Source organism: Chiloscyllium plagiosum, unplaced genomic scaffold (assembly GCF_037043375.1).
Source record: "Chiloscyllium plagiosum isolate Xiang-an unplaced genomic scaffold, Cpla_swu_hap1 HiC_scaffold_19, whole genome shotgun sequence".
NCBI classification, from domain to species: Eukaryota; Metazoa; Chordata; class Chondrichthyes; order Orectolobiformes; family Hemiscylliidae; genus Chiloscyllium; species Chiloscyllium plagiosum.
In genome coordinates this window covers 62,045,264-62,059,143 of record NW_028270157.1, presented here as the reverse complement: position 1 = coordinate 62,059,143, position 13,880 = coordinate 62,045,264, and positions in this window count along the sequence as shown.

The window sequence follows — 13,880 nt, the reverse complement described above, 5'->3', positions numbered from 1 at the left end:
GGGACTCACCCACAAGTTTGGGTTAAGCAAAATTTTGAGATAGCTGAGGAGACTCCAATGTCGTTTTGCCCATAAGTGCACTCTATGCCAATAAGACCACACAAAAGCGCAGCAACGCAGTAAGCATTTGAAAAGTATATTCATTTTCAATTTGTTCACACTTTCTTGGAGTGACCATATACAGTAAAAAGGTACTGAAAAATGTTGGGAGTTGGTTCTGGAAAAGCTCAGGAACCTTTTTCTGCTTAGCGTCTGAGGACAAGAGCCAGGCTGTCTGCTGTGTTGTCAATACAGCCCAATGTATTTGTAATGCTTTCAAGCTACAATGCAAGATCCCAGAGCATCTCAATGGTCTTTGTGGATTCAGTTAAGGAAACAGGCATGACAGCAGGCGGGCATTTGTTGAATTCTTTAGGGTCATTAGCCTCCCCACTTACCTCAGTTGAAGAATGTACGGCATCAATAAGTACATCAGCTGTCAGTTCTGTCACAGGTGACATATAGGATTGCTCACCTTAGTGTCAGTTTCTAGTTACCTCTGCTGGAATTTTCTTCCTGACTTCCTCCAGGCCCGTGCAAAGAATCTGGTCATTTGCCTGTTTGGCCTTACCCTCATCCTCCTCGTTCTCAGAATCTTGTGCAGTGGTAACCTGTCCTGAACCCAGTTGGCATCTGTGGCCTCCATCATAGCTGTTAGTTGTGTTGTAGTTCTGCTACTTAGTGATGGCCTGAGAGATCAGCTATCCACAGAAATTGTGCTTCCTAATTTCCCCCTGACCCATTGGCTGGTGTTTGGTTGTGGTTCTGGATACAAGAATTTCAGCTTAATGCTTGGGGTTAGTCACATTGGGTGTTGTGAGTCAGCTATCTATAATGATGTTAATCTTTCTTTTCTATTATGTGGAGGAGCTGGTGTTGGGGTGGACAAAGTTAAAAATCATGCAACACCAGGTTATAGTCCAACAGGCTTATTTGGAAGCATTAGCTTTTGGAGTGCTGCTACTTCATCAGGTGATTGTGGAATATAAGATCATAAGACACAGAAGTTATAGCAAAAGATTACAGTATCATACAGTGATATATTAAACCGACCTGGATTGTTAAGTCTTTCGTCTTTTAGAATGGGTTGCAGGTTTTGGTTCATTAATATGCAAATCCCAGAACTTCTTTTAAGTCACATTCTTGAGATGACTTAAGGTTTTATAAAAAAAGGTGACATCTCAGCTCAGACAATGCATTAAAGGTTTGTGAGGTTAGAGTCTGTCTGGATCCCAATCTTGAGTCAGACTGGTTCTATTTCCTAAGTAGAATTTATAAAACGTTATATGGATTGACTGCCTGCAGATTTATCTCAAAATGCACACAATAGAATGTATCTACAAATATAACTCTGCGTATGCAAATTCACGCCATAGACTTGTGTGTGTGTGTGTGTGTGTGTGCACACGTTCATGTGAGAGAGAGGGAAGGAGAGAGAGAGAGAAAGAGAGAGCGCGTGCGTGTCAGTGTGAGTGCACATGAGAGAGTGTGTGTTTGCATGTGTGCATGGTTGGTAAAGAGTGAATGTGATGGATTATAAACCTGTGACAGGATGTGCCCGTAGGTGTGTGTGTGTGTGTGTGAGAGAGAGAGTGTATAGTGTAGTTGGGTCACCTGTAGTGTGACATGAACCCAAGGTTCTGGTTGAGGCCATCCTCATGGGAACAGAACTTGGCTATCAGCCTCTGCTTGGCCACTCTGTTGTTGCGTATCCTGAATTCCGAAGTTGGAGGATGGTCACCTGAAGATCTGAGCCCAAATGTCCCTGACCACTGAAGTGTTCCTCGACTTGGAGGGAACAACCCTCTCTAGTGACTTGTTGCACAATGTCCATTCATCCATTGTGTAGCGTCTGCTTTGTCTCATCAATGTACTGTGCCTCAGGGCATCCTGACCTGCAGCGTACGAGATAGACAATGTTGGCTGAGTCACATGAGTACCTGCCGTGTACATGGTGTGTGGTATCCCCATGTGTAATGGTGGCATCCATGTCGACACTCTGACATGTCTTACAGTGGTTGTCATGACAGGATTGTACGGTGTTGTGGTCAATGTTGTCCCGAAGGCCGGGCAGTTCATTACAAACAATGACCTGTTTAATGTTTGGCGGCTGTTTAAAGGTAAGAAGTGGAGATGTAGGGAAGGTCTTGGTGAGGTGCTCATTCTCATTGATAATGTGTTGCAGGCTGTGAACGGCATGGCGTAGTTTTTCTGCTCCTGGGAAGTACTGGACAATGAAGGATACCCTATTGGTTTCATCCCATGTCTGTCTCCTGGAGAGGTCATTACGGTTTCTCGCTGTGGCACGTCAGAACTGACGATCGAGGAGTTGAGCATCGTACCCTGTTCATATTAGGGCATCCTTGAGCACCTTCAGGTGTCCGTCGCGTTCTTCCTCATCTGAACAGATCCTGTGTTTGCGTAGAGCTTGTCCGGAGGGGATGGCTGTTTTAATATACTTAGGGTGGAGTCTAGAGATGTGTAGCATTGTGAGATTATCCGTGGGTTTGCGGTAGAGTGATGTACTGAGGTGCCTGTCCTTGATGGAGATGCTTGTGCCCAAAAATGAAACAGATACTAAAGAGTAATCCATGGTACGTCTGATGGTGGGATGAAACTGTATAGTTGCCAACACGACCAAAGAACATATCTGTGAACTAAACAGATTGATCAAGACTTTTGATCTAATCCTTCGCAACTCCCTACGCACTCTCATCCCATGTACTTCTTGCATTGGGGACTTCTAATGCCTTTCAAAGATACACAAAGCCAACACACCTGGACATCCCATCATAACAGGCAATGGGACCCTTGTGAGTACCTCTCTGGCTATGTTGGAGACTTCTTGAAACCCATTGTACAGGGACCCCCAGCTTCTGTCGTGACACTACAACATAGTACAGAAAGTCAGCACCCATGGACCAGTCGAACCAGGGACATTCCGCGTCACAATGGATGTGTCAGCACTCGACACCAGCATCCCCCACAATGATGGTAACAGGGCAACAGGCTCAGTATTCAATACCAACAACTGCCAATCTCCGAGCACCATTCTACAACTCATCCACTTCATTCTCGACCACAACGTTTTCATCTTTGACAATCAGTTCTTCATCCAGACATAGGGAACTGCCATGGGGACCAAATTTGTACCCCAATATGCCAACATCTTCATGCACGGGTTCAAACAAGACTTCTTTGCTGCACAGAACCTCCAGCGAAAGCAGTACACCAGGTACATTGATGACATTTACTTCCCCTGGACTCATGGTGAGAAGTCACTGAAACAACTACACAGTGATAGCAACAAGTTTCATCCCACCATCAGACCTACCATGAACCACTCTTTATTATCTGTCTCATTCTTGGATACATGCATCTGCATCAAGGAGGGGCACCTTAGTACCTCACTCTACCGCAAACCCACGGATAATCTCACAATGCTACACATCTCTAGATTCCACCCTCCCTATGCAAACACAGGATCTGTTCAAATGAGGAGGAACATGATGGACACCTGAAGGTGCTCAAGGATGCCCTAATATGAACAGGGTACGATGCTCAACTCATCGATCGCCAGTTCTGACGTGCCACAATGAGAAACCGTAATGACCTCCCCAGGAGACAGACATGGGATGCAACCAATAGGGTATCCTTCATTGTCCAGTACTTCCCAGGAGCAGAGAAACTATGCCATGTCCTTCGCAGCCTGCAACACATTACCGATGAGAATGAGCACCTTGCCAAGACCTTCCCTATGCCTCCACTTCTTACCTTTAAACAACCACAAAACCTTAAACAGATCATTGTGCATAGCAAACTGCCCGGTCTTCAGGGCAACATCGACCAGAACACCGTACAACCTTGTCATGGCAACCAGTGCAAGATGTGTCAGAGTGTCGGCATGGATAAAACCATTACACATGGGGACACCACACAACATGTATGCAACAGGTACTCATGTGACTTGGCCAATGTTGTCTATCTCATACGCTGCAGGCAAGGATGCCCGAGGCATGGTACATTGGCGAGACAAAGCAGACGCTATGACAATGGATGAATGGACACCACACAACAATCACCAGACCGGGGGGTTCCCTTCTAGTCAGGGAACACTTCAGCGGTCAGGGACATTCAGACTCGGACTTTCGGGTGACCATCCTCCAAAGTGGACTTCGGGATACGCAACACAGAGTGGCCGAGCAGAGGCTGATAGCGATGTTCAGTACCCATGAGGATGGTCTCAACCTGGAATTTGGGTTCATGTCACATTAAAGGTGACCCAACTACACTAGGCATGCCCACACACATGCACGAAGGCGTATGCACGCACACGCACACACATTTACATACTCGCACATGCACGCAGACCCTTTCTTATGCACACGATCTCTCTCAGACATACACACATACACTCCCCACACTCTCACCCACGTGCACATCCTCTCACAGGCGTATACTTCATCACATTCACACTCACTTTTACCAAACATGCACATATGCAAACACACGCTCTCTCATGCACACTCACACTCACTCTTGCTCTCGCTCTCATGGACGCACACACACATTTAAGTCTATGGGGGAATTTGCATTTGCAGAATTATATTTCCAGATTCATTTTATTTTGCTCAAAAAACACACAATCTGCAGCAGTCAATCCATATATTATTTTATAAATTCCACTTTGGAAATAGAACCAGTCTGACTCAAGATTGGGATCCAGACAGACTCTAATCTCACACCTTTAATGCATTGTCTGAGCTGAGATGTCACCTTTTTTTTAATAAAATCTTAAATTATCCTGCAAACCCACGGATAATCTCACAATGCTACACATCTCTAGATTCCACCCTAAGTATATTAAAACAGCCATGTCCTCAGATGAGGAGGAATGTGATGGACACCTGGTGTCCATCAATGTGACTTAAAAGAAGTTCTGGGATTTATATATTAATGAACCAGAACTTGCAACCCATTCTAAAAGACGAAAGTCTTAACAGCAATCCAGGTTTGTTCAACATATTGTTCTGGGCAGCACGGTGGCTGAGTAGTTAACACTGCTGCCTCACAGCACCAGGCAACTGGGTTCAATTCCTGCCGCAGGTGGAGATTGCACATTCTCCCTGTGTCTGCATGGGTTTCCTCCAGGTGCTCTGGTTTCCTTCCACAGTCTAAAGATGTGCAGGTCAGGTGAATTGCCCATGCTGAATTGCCCATAATGTTAGGTGAAGGGGTAAATGCAGGGAAATGGGTCTGGGTGGGCTGCTCTTCGGAGGGTTGGTCTGGACTTGTTGTGCCGAAGGGCCTGTTTCCACACTGTAAATAACCTAATCTAATCTAGTGTTAGGTGCATTAGTCAGGGAAAATACAGGGTAGGGGAATGGCTGTGGGTGGGTTACTCTTCGGAGGGTTCGGTATGGACTTGTTGGGCCGAAGGGCCTGTTTCCATACTGTAGGGAATCTAATCATATCATTTCAGTTGCATGATACTATAATCTTTTGTATAAATTCTGTGTCTTATGGTCCTGCTCCACAGCTACCTCATGAAGGAAGAGTGCTCCGAAAGCTAGTGCTTCCAGATAAACCTGTTGGACTATAATCTGGTGTTGTGAATTTTAACTTTTTTTTCCATTGACCAATTTTGTCCTCATTCCTGGTCCAGAGAAATACTGGAGGTCATCCATTTAGTTTTGTTAGCTTCATACTGCATGAGTAGTGTCTGGACATTTACAATGTAGCGAAGCTTTGTGAACTTCCCCAGTCACAAGAAGTGGCAGCTTTTCAGTGCCATCCAGGTTGGCAGAGTGCACAACAGTAACACTTGCCCCACTTTCTGCCATTACACATCTCAAGTTTAAACATCAAAAGGCCGTCTGGCAAATGACAAAGAAACAGTCTGGTTTCATCTGGATAAAAAAGTCTCCAGATGTGTACTAGCTCAGAACATGGTCAAGCCCATTTTGGAGTAAATTGCCTATTGTCGCTGCTGTGTCTGTCCCACTCTCATCACTTACTGCATTAGCAGAAGGTGCTTTACCTTATCTTGTATCAGCTCAACTGTCCTCACTGCTGATGGACTCTTCGTGGTCCAATCTCTTCAACAGGGTCCTCCCCAGTCCTGCAGAATTGAACTGGAGATAGAAGAGTTCTCAGCTTAAGCTGACTTTTGAATCATGTTTCAGAGCAACCTCCACACAGGGGTAGGCAGTCATTCTCATCCTCTTCCTTGTTGGAGAGAATGCCCACGGTCAACCTGTTCCAACATTTTTGCCTTACACTTCCGAGTGGTTGTCAGGCTCAGTTACGCAATCTCCCACTCCTTATCCAATTCTATTCTTGCTTTGTAGAATGGTTTCCTAATTGCTGCATTGACTTCACTTCATCTACAATCTACAGGGCCTTTTCTCACAGGTGTTGCAGGTTTTCACAGTGGTCTCGATGTTGAATGATGACATGTCTGTGATTTCGCACTCTATTGTGGCTTAACTCTGCTTTGATTATGGTCACATGACAGATTTGCTCAAGTTTAGTGAATACAGAGTTACCAGTCTAGACATTTAACATACCACAGGCCTTTTTATTATTAAATCGCCTATTCTGTTGGCACGAATGGCTGACAACTTCACTATCAGGTTATCTGATTTTGACTCAATTCACTTTCACTGTAGTTTTTAGTGGGCTGCTTTATTGGGGAATAATACAACATTGAGTTACAGTACATTGCAAATCTCCCATAAGAGCATCAGTAATACATCGAAGCTGCTGTGATGTCTACAGCGGCTCATTAATGTTGCTGTAATGTAATCTCAGATTCTTTCCGATTTGAAAGTCATGTTTTGATATGTTCAAATAGTGTTTGATATGTTCAAATATGACCTGAATGGAAATTGCATGTTTGCCAACTGTTTCCACGAATGATCTTGTATAAAGGCAGTGACATTCTTTGAGCACTTGCAAAGAAAATAAGAATCAATTTCTGATCAGAAACTGCAGAAAGTGCAAGTGTAAGACCCAGGGGAAATCGCTTTATTAAAAATAGTTTTCCTTATGAAATGATTCCCTGGCCATGGGATTGGAAGGGCCTTGGATGCAAGAATGATAGAAAATAATTGCGCAGGAAGAAACAGATTTACAAGATAACTAAGTGTGCAGACACCAGGGTGAAATGATAAGCAAAACAAAAGATCTGTATTTGGCTGTGGTCGACGATGAGAGAGGAATGTGCAGATTCTGCCACTGTCTGTTTCCCCTCACACCCAGGGACACAGGGAGAAGCTCGGGACGAAGCAGAAGGCAGGATATTATTTCTAGAATTAAGAGGATGTGTCAGAGAAGTTTAACAACCTTGAAAGGAAAATAGTCAAATAGCAGTCAGCTGGAGGTGCCAATAGGTCTCTTCCCCCAGAACTGTCAACTGTTCACGTTGAACTGTTTCATCCCTCCCTAGCTTCCATCTGGCACTATCTGATTATTCAGTGACATTTGCAAACCTGTCAGCCAAAACCAAGAATTTCTTTCAGGATTCCTGTGTCACACAATGGAGGATTTTTATATCTGGATAAATTTTTAAACCTGCAAATAGCAGTCCCGTCATGTCTGAAGATATTTCAAACCAGAAATTATCAAACCAAAGATAGTAGTTTGGAGACAGTGCAACCCCGTCTGCAAATTTCCAGTTGATCATAGATATCCTAGTGTTTCCAGTCAGCTTAGAGGTGAAGAACTTCCATCTGTTAAAATAATGGGATGCAGTGCTATTGCTTTTTAAAAGGTCACAGGCTGGGAAAACCTGCACAAAGTTATATCAGATATGCATGTTTTCAAAGGTGAGGTGTAACTCAATAAGGCTATCATCCATGGACATCTGACAGAATCATGGTCATTACATTTGGATGGCCTCCCAGTTGCTCTGATGATGTGATTTCAAAAGTATAGATTTGCACCATATATATAAAATGTATACTTCAACACTTTTGGAAAGTACTCTTTTCAAAGCAAACTACATGGGTTACATCAGCAACAATGTTTCATGGCTAGAAATTGCTTGAATGAACACACAGGGTCTGCAACACTTTCAGAGAGAGGGGACGTGGCCCAGGTGGATGGAAACAGACATTGGTTTTACATACACACTGAAAGAGACTGCTACTGGGGAACATTTTTTTTCTCACTCTCTTTCTCTGAAATCACTGCCATCAATGTTTGTGAGTTGAAAACCCAACAGAAAACATACCAGACTCCAAACATTAACTCTATTTCTCGCTGTTATACTCCACAACCACCTGACGAAGGAGCAGCGCTTCGAAAGCTATGCTTCCAAATAAACCTGTTGTGGACTATAACCTAGTGTTGTGTGATTTTTAACTTTGTCCACCCCAGTCCAACACCGGCACCTCCAAATCATCTCTCTCCATAGATGCTGTCAGGCCTGTTGAGTTTCTCCAGAACTATTTGTAGGTAGCATTGCCTACAAACGGTGTGGCACATACATTGAAGGATGAAGAGTATCGCCTTCATTTACAATCCAGGGCAAAAAAAAACTATTTACAAATACCAGTAATACTTTCTCAAAATAACACAAATCCAAGTACAGGGGATCATGCATCCGGTATTATTTTGCTTACTGCAGTAAAGGCCACTGATTCACAAAAAAAACCCTTTATTTTGCTTTCACACCCTATCTCCTATTCTTTTTATTCCATATGCCTTTTATATTAAATCACGCATCCTCCCCCCGACTCCGATCTTACTCCCAATCCTTCCAAGCCCTTCCTTACTGCAGTTTCATACTCCTTCCACTGAAAAGTGTCTAAATGCATTGATGTGGGTATCTTCTGTCATTCCCACAGCACTTAGTCACCTCAACATTGCTTTATTGCCCTATCAAACTATTTGCCATACCTCTCAGGATTCAGTGTATCCTCACCTGATTTGCATTCACTTCTCTTCATCCTTAGAAATAGCCTCAGCCTAATAAGCATACATCCATTTGTCCCTTTGAGAAACAAAATGGCTACTTCTCAAAACCAGGTCTCCATCTACAATCTCATTGTCAGGCATCAGGTATAATTTAGTGATAACCTTGCCACTGAATCAAAAGATTATAGGATTTTTCCTCAGTCCAGACTTGGGTACACAAGCTACTCTAACATTATGAGATTTGCTCCTTTCAGGCAAGACATTAAATTGAGGGCCAATCTGTCCACTCAGATGGATATGAAGATCACACAACACATTGCAAAGGTGAACACAGTACTTTTTTTTAATACCATGTTCCAGTCAATATTTATATCTCAGCACATTAAAGGAGGTAATTATTTCAATGTCATTTGTGAGAGTTTATTGAATGCAACTAGTGGAAATGCTTCCTCCATTATAGTAACTGCACTTCAGAAATACTTAACTTTGAGGTTGAGAAAGGCATTAAAGAAATGCGAGTACTTCTAACTATCTGACTCATGTTGCTAAAAGCAAAAAGCAACTCCTATAAAACCTTATTTTTTGATGTTGCTTCCATCAAACTTCCCAATTGCTCTTCCAAACCAAATTCCATGGTTTGCAACACCTGAGTCAAGCAGTTATAGAGTTATAGAGTCATAAAACATGGAAACAGACCTTTTGGTCCAATCAGTGCATGTCAATCATATTCCCAAAATTAGTCTCACCTGCCTTTGGTTGGCTCATATCCAAACATTTTTTATTCATGTACTTAACTAAGTGTCTTTTCAATGTTGTAATTGTACCCGCATCCACCACTTCCTCTGAAAGGTCATTCAACACACGAACCACCATGTGTAAAACATTCGCCCCTCATGTCTTTTTTAAACTTTCTTCTCTCAACTTAAAAATATGCATCCTAATCTGGAAAGCTCACACCCTAGGGAAAAGACTTCTGTCTTTCACCTTATCTGTACCCTCCATGATTTTAAAAATCTCTATAAGGTCACCCCTCAACGTCCTACACTCCAGTGAAAAATGTCCCAGTCTATACAACCTGTCCTTATTACTCAAATCCTCAATTCCTCGCACCATCCTGGTAATTTTTTTTAACTCTCCCCAGCTTGATAATATCCTTCCTATAACAGGGCAACCAGAACTGGATTCAGTAAGCCAGAAGAGGCTTCACCAACATCCTGTACAACCTCAACATGCCGTCCCAACTCCTGTACTTAAAGGTCTGAGCAATGAAGACAAGTGCACTAAATGCCATCTTAATCACCTTGGGATGCAAACTTCAAAAAGTTGTGAACTTGAACTCCTAGTGTCTTTGTCCTACAACACTGCTAAAGAATCTAAAGACTCTCGCATTAATTGATAAGTCATGCCCTTTGTTTGTTTTACCAAATGCAATACCTTGCATTTATCCAAATCAAACTCCATCAGCCACTCCTTGGCACATTGACACAAAGATCTCTTTGTAATCTTAGATAACCTTCTTTATGCCCACTATACCATCAATTTTGGTGTCATTTCATAGAATCCCTACAGTGTGAACAGAGGCTCTTTGGCCCAACAAATCCTCACTGACCCTTCAAAGAGTAACCCAACCAGACCCATTCCCCCTACTCTATATTTACCCTTGACTAATGCAGTTAATCTACATATCCTTGAACACTATGGGCAACTTAGCATGGCCAATTCACCTAGCTTATACATCTTTGGACTGTGGAAGGAAACTGGAGTACCCAGAGGAAACCCACACAGACATGGGGAGAATGTGCAAATTCCACACAGATAGTTGCCCAAGGCTGGAATCGAATCTGGGTCCGTGGGGCTGTGAAGTAACAGTGCTAACCACCATGCCACCCCACCGTCATCTGCAAACTTGCTAATCATGACTTTTACCTTCTCATTTAAATCATTTACGTAATGACAAACAAAAATGGACCCGGTACCAATCCACATGGAACACTGCTGGTCACAGGCCTCCAGTCAGAAAACAATCCTCCACCAACACTCCGTCTCCTACCATTAAGCCAATTTTATATCCAATTGGTAAACTCACCCTGAATCCCATGTGATCTGACTTTACTAATTAATCTACCATGTGGAACCTTTTCAAAGGCTTTAATAAAGTCCAAGTTAACAATGTCTACTGCTCGGTCCTCATCAATCTTCTTGATTACTTCCAGAAAAAAATCTGAGTCAACTTGACTTTCAAATCCCTGATCAGTTACTTTCTAATACTGCTTTTTCTCATCTTCGTTCATCTCTAAATTCCTACCTCATCTCTTTTTCCATTGCGCAAAATCATGAATCTTCTCCTTCATTAATTTAAGAATTGAACTTACAATTCCTTCCTCAAAGGTTTTCCATTTTATACTGCTCACAAATGCCATGAATCCAAAACTTCGAAACTCAAGTGTATTGATTCATCAGATTGCACAAAGTCTATTTGTTCTGTCTCTGCCCAATTACAAGTCTTCCTGTTTCCAGCTCTTGCCTATTTGTATTGATGATTCCTCTTGGAGCAATTCGTAGCAGCATATACTACAAAGTCCAATGATACTGACTCACTGCTTACTTCCCTATACTCTACTGCGACTTCTCCCTCTTTATCAGCTTGATTTTTGGGACGCTCTCCCAAGTTCCAGTTTCCTCATAATTTTCCAAAAGAGCATCTTTCAATCATAATTTCAATGGTTCTTACTCCAGGTCAATGTCCTCTGTTTTCTCAGTAACAGCCAATTTGCAATATCCCCAGACGTGAAAAGTCATAGGCAAAGGTGAAAACAAAATATCGTTGATGCTTGAGATCTGAATTAAAACACAAAGTGCTGGAGAAACTCAGCAGATTTGATAGTGTCTGTGGAGGGAAAAGCAGAGTTAACACTTTGAGCCCAGTGGCTCTTACTTGGAACATTAACTGTTTCTCTCTCCAGAGATGTTACCAGACCTGCTGACTTTCTCCAGCACTTCTTGTTTCTATTACACAAAGGTGAGCTGTTTTTTCAGAAACTCAGTCCTGTGACTGTACTGTGGGAAAGTTTGGTCAAACTGCTTTTTATAAAATTCTACATGTGTGGAAAGAATTACATTGCAATCCTACTATAAATAATCAGCATTAACTCACATTAATAGGTATATTCACAAATCTTATATTGCCCACAAGCTCATTAATATCCCCTCCTTCATAGTTAAGTAAAAGTCATTGAAATACTAATCCTCCATCCAGTGCAATCTATTCCAAAGCATTAGCGGAATTCTCATTTTAAACACAAGTTCTGATCATTAAAGTGTAAATTTATTTTTGAAACAGAGAGATTTTGACATTGAAAACACAGAACAAGAAGCAGTTTCATTCTTTCTACATTTTATATACTTGTATAATGCTCCCTTGGTACGCTTATGATCAAGGTATCTCATCTGTGTGTGGTACTGTGAATTGTGAGCCTCATAAAAATGTAAGGATCCCATGCAGTGAAAAGTAGAATCCGGCTTAACTTTGGCCCCCAGAAGCCATTGGCCCAAATTATTATATATTCAGCCCACTGCCATCTTCTCAATGGCAACCAGAAATGGACATTAAATGTTGGCTGTGCCAGCAAAAACAATCCTGAAAAGAAAACTTTAATTTAAAGCCTACCACCTAAATAGATTTAGTAATTCTCTTTCAAAGGCAAAAATAAGAGTGAAGTTACTGCTTACTCAAGGAACTAAGAGTTTATATAGGTTATGGGGATAAGACAGGAACAGCACACTGATTGTGGATGATCAGCCATGATCATAATGAATGGTGGTGCTGGCTTGAAGGGCTGAATGGCTTATTCCTGCACCTATTGTCTATTGTCTATTCAAGATTTCACTTTTCTGTCTTCCAAGTTAACATTTGCCTTCTGTTTTTATATCTCTTGATGGTTTTTTAATCTTTAGTGTTTTTAAAATTTGCTCATCATTTTTCTGTTTAGTAACCGACAAGCAAATTGTTCCAAATTTAAATACTGTAGATAAAGAAAAGCTGAGGAACAAATATTTTAGTCAGCAAGTGATAATGACCTGGAATTCAGTGCCTGCAAGGGTGATAAAAGCTAAGATGATCAATGATTTCAAAAGGAAATTGGATAGACTCTTGAGGGAAATAAATGTGCAGACTACAGAGGGAGAATGGAACTGATTGGATTGCCCTCATGAAAGCTGACATGGATTCGATGGACCAAATAGCCTCCTTCAGTGTCATACTGACTCCATGGCATGACTCCGTTTACATGTTGTTCTGCTGTTCTCAGTTAAAACACAATGGGCTGGTTATGAGGGGGAGTTAATTTTCAATTGCTGATAGTCTGCTTCTTGCCTCACCACCTTGAGTAGGACTCTGATTGAAATACTGAAGTGCAAAGATAAAATGTGCATCATCCAAATTTCCATTGTTTGCACGAGACTGAGCGTGAGCAACAACTGTACGCATATATATGTCCATTCCTGAGGGAATCTCAGGGTTGTGATGTACAATTGTTAAATAGAGTCATAGAGATGTAAGCATTGGAAACAGACCCCTTCGGACCAACTTGTCCATGCCGACCAGATATCCCAACCCAATCTAGTCCCACCTGCCAGGACCTGGCCCATATCCCTCCGAACCCTTCCTATTCATATACCCATCCAAATGCCTTTTAAATGTTGCAATTGTACTAGCCTCCACCACTTCCTCTGGCAGCTCATTCCATACATGTACCATCCTCTGTGTGAAAAAATTCCCCCTTAGGTCTCTTTTATATCTTTCCCCTCTCGTCCTAAACCTATGCCCTCTAGTTCTGGACTCCCCCACCCCAGAGAAGAGACTTTGTCTATTTATCCTATCCATGCCCCCCGTGATTTTCTAAACCTCTATAATGTCACCC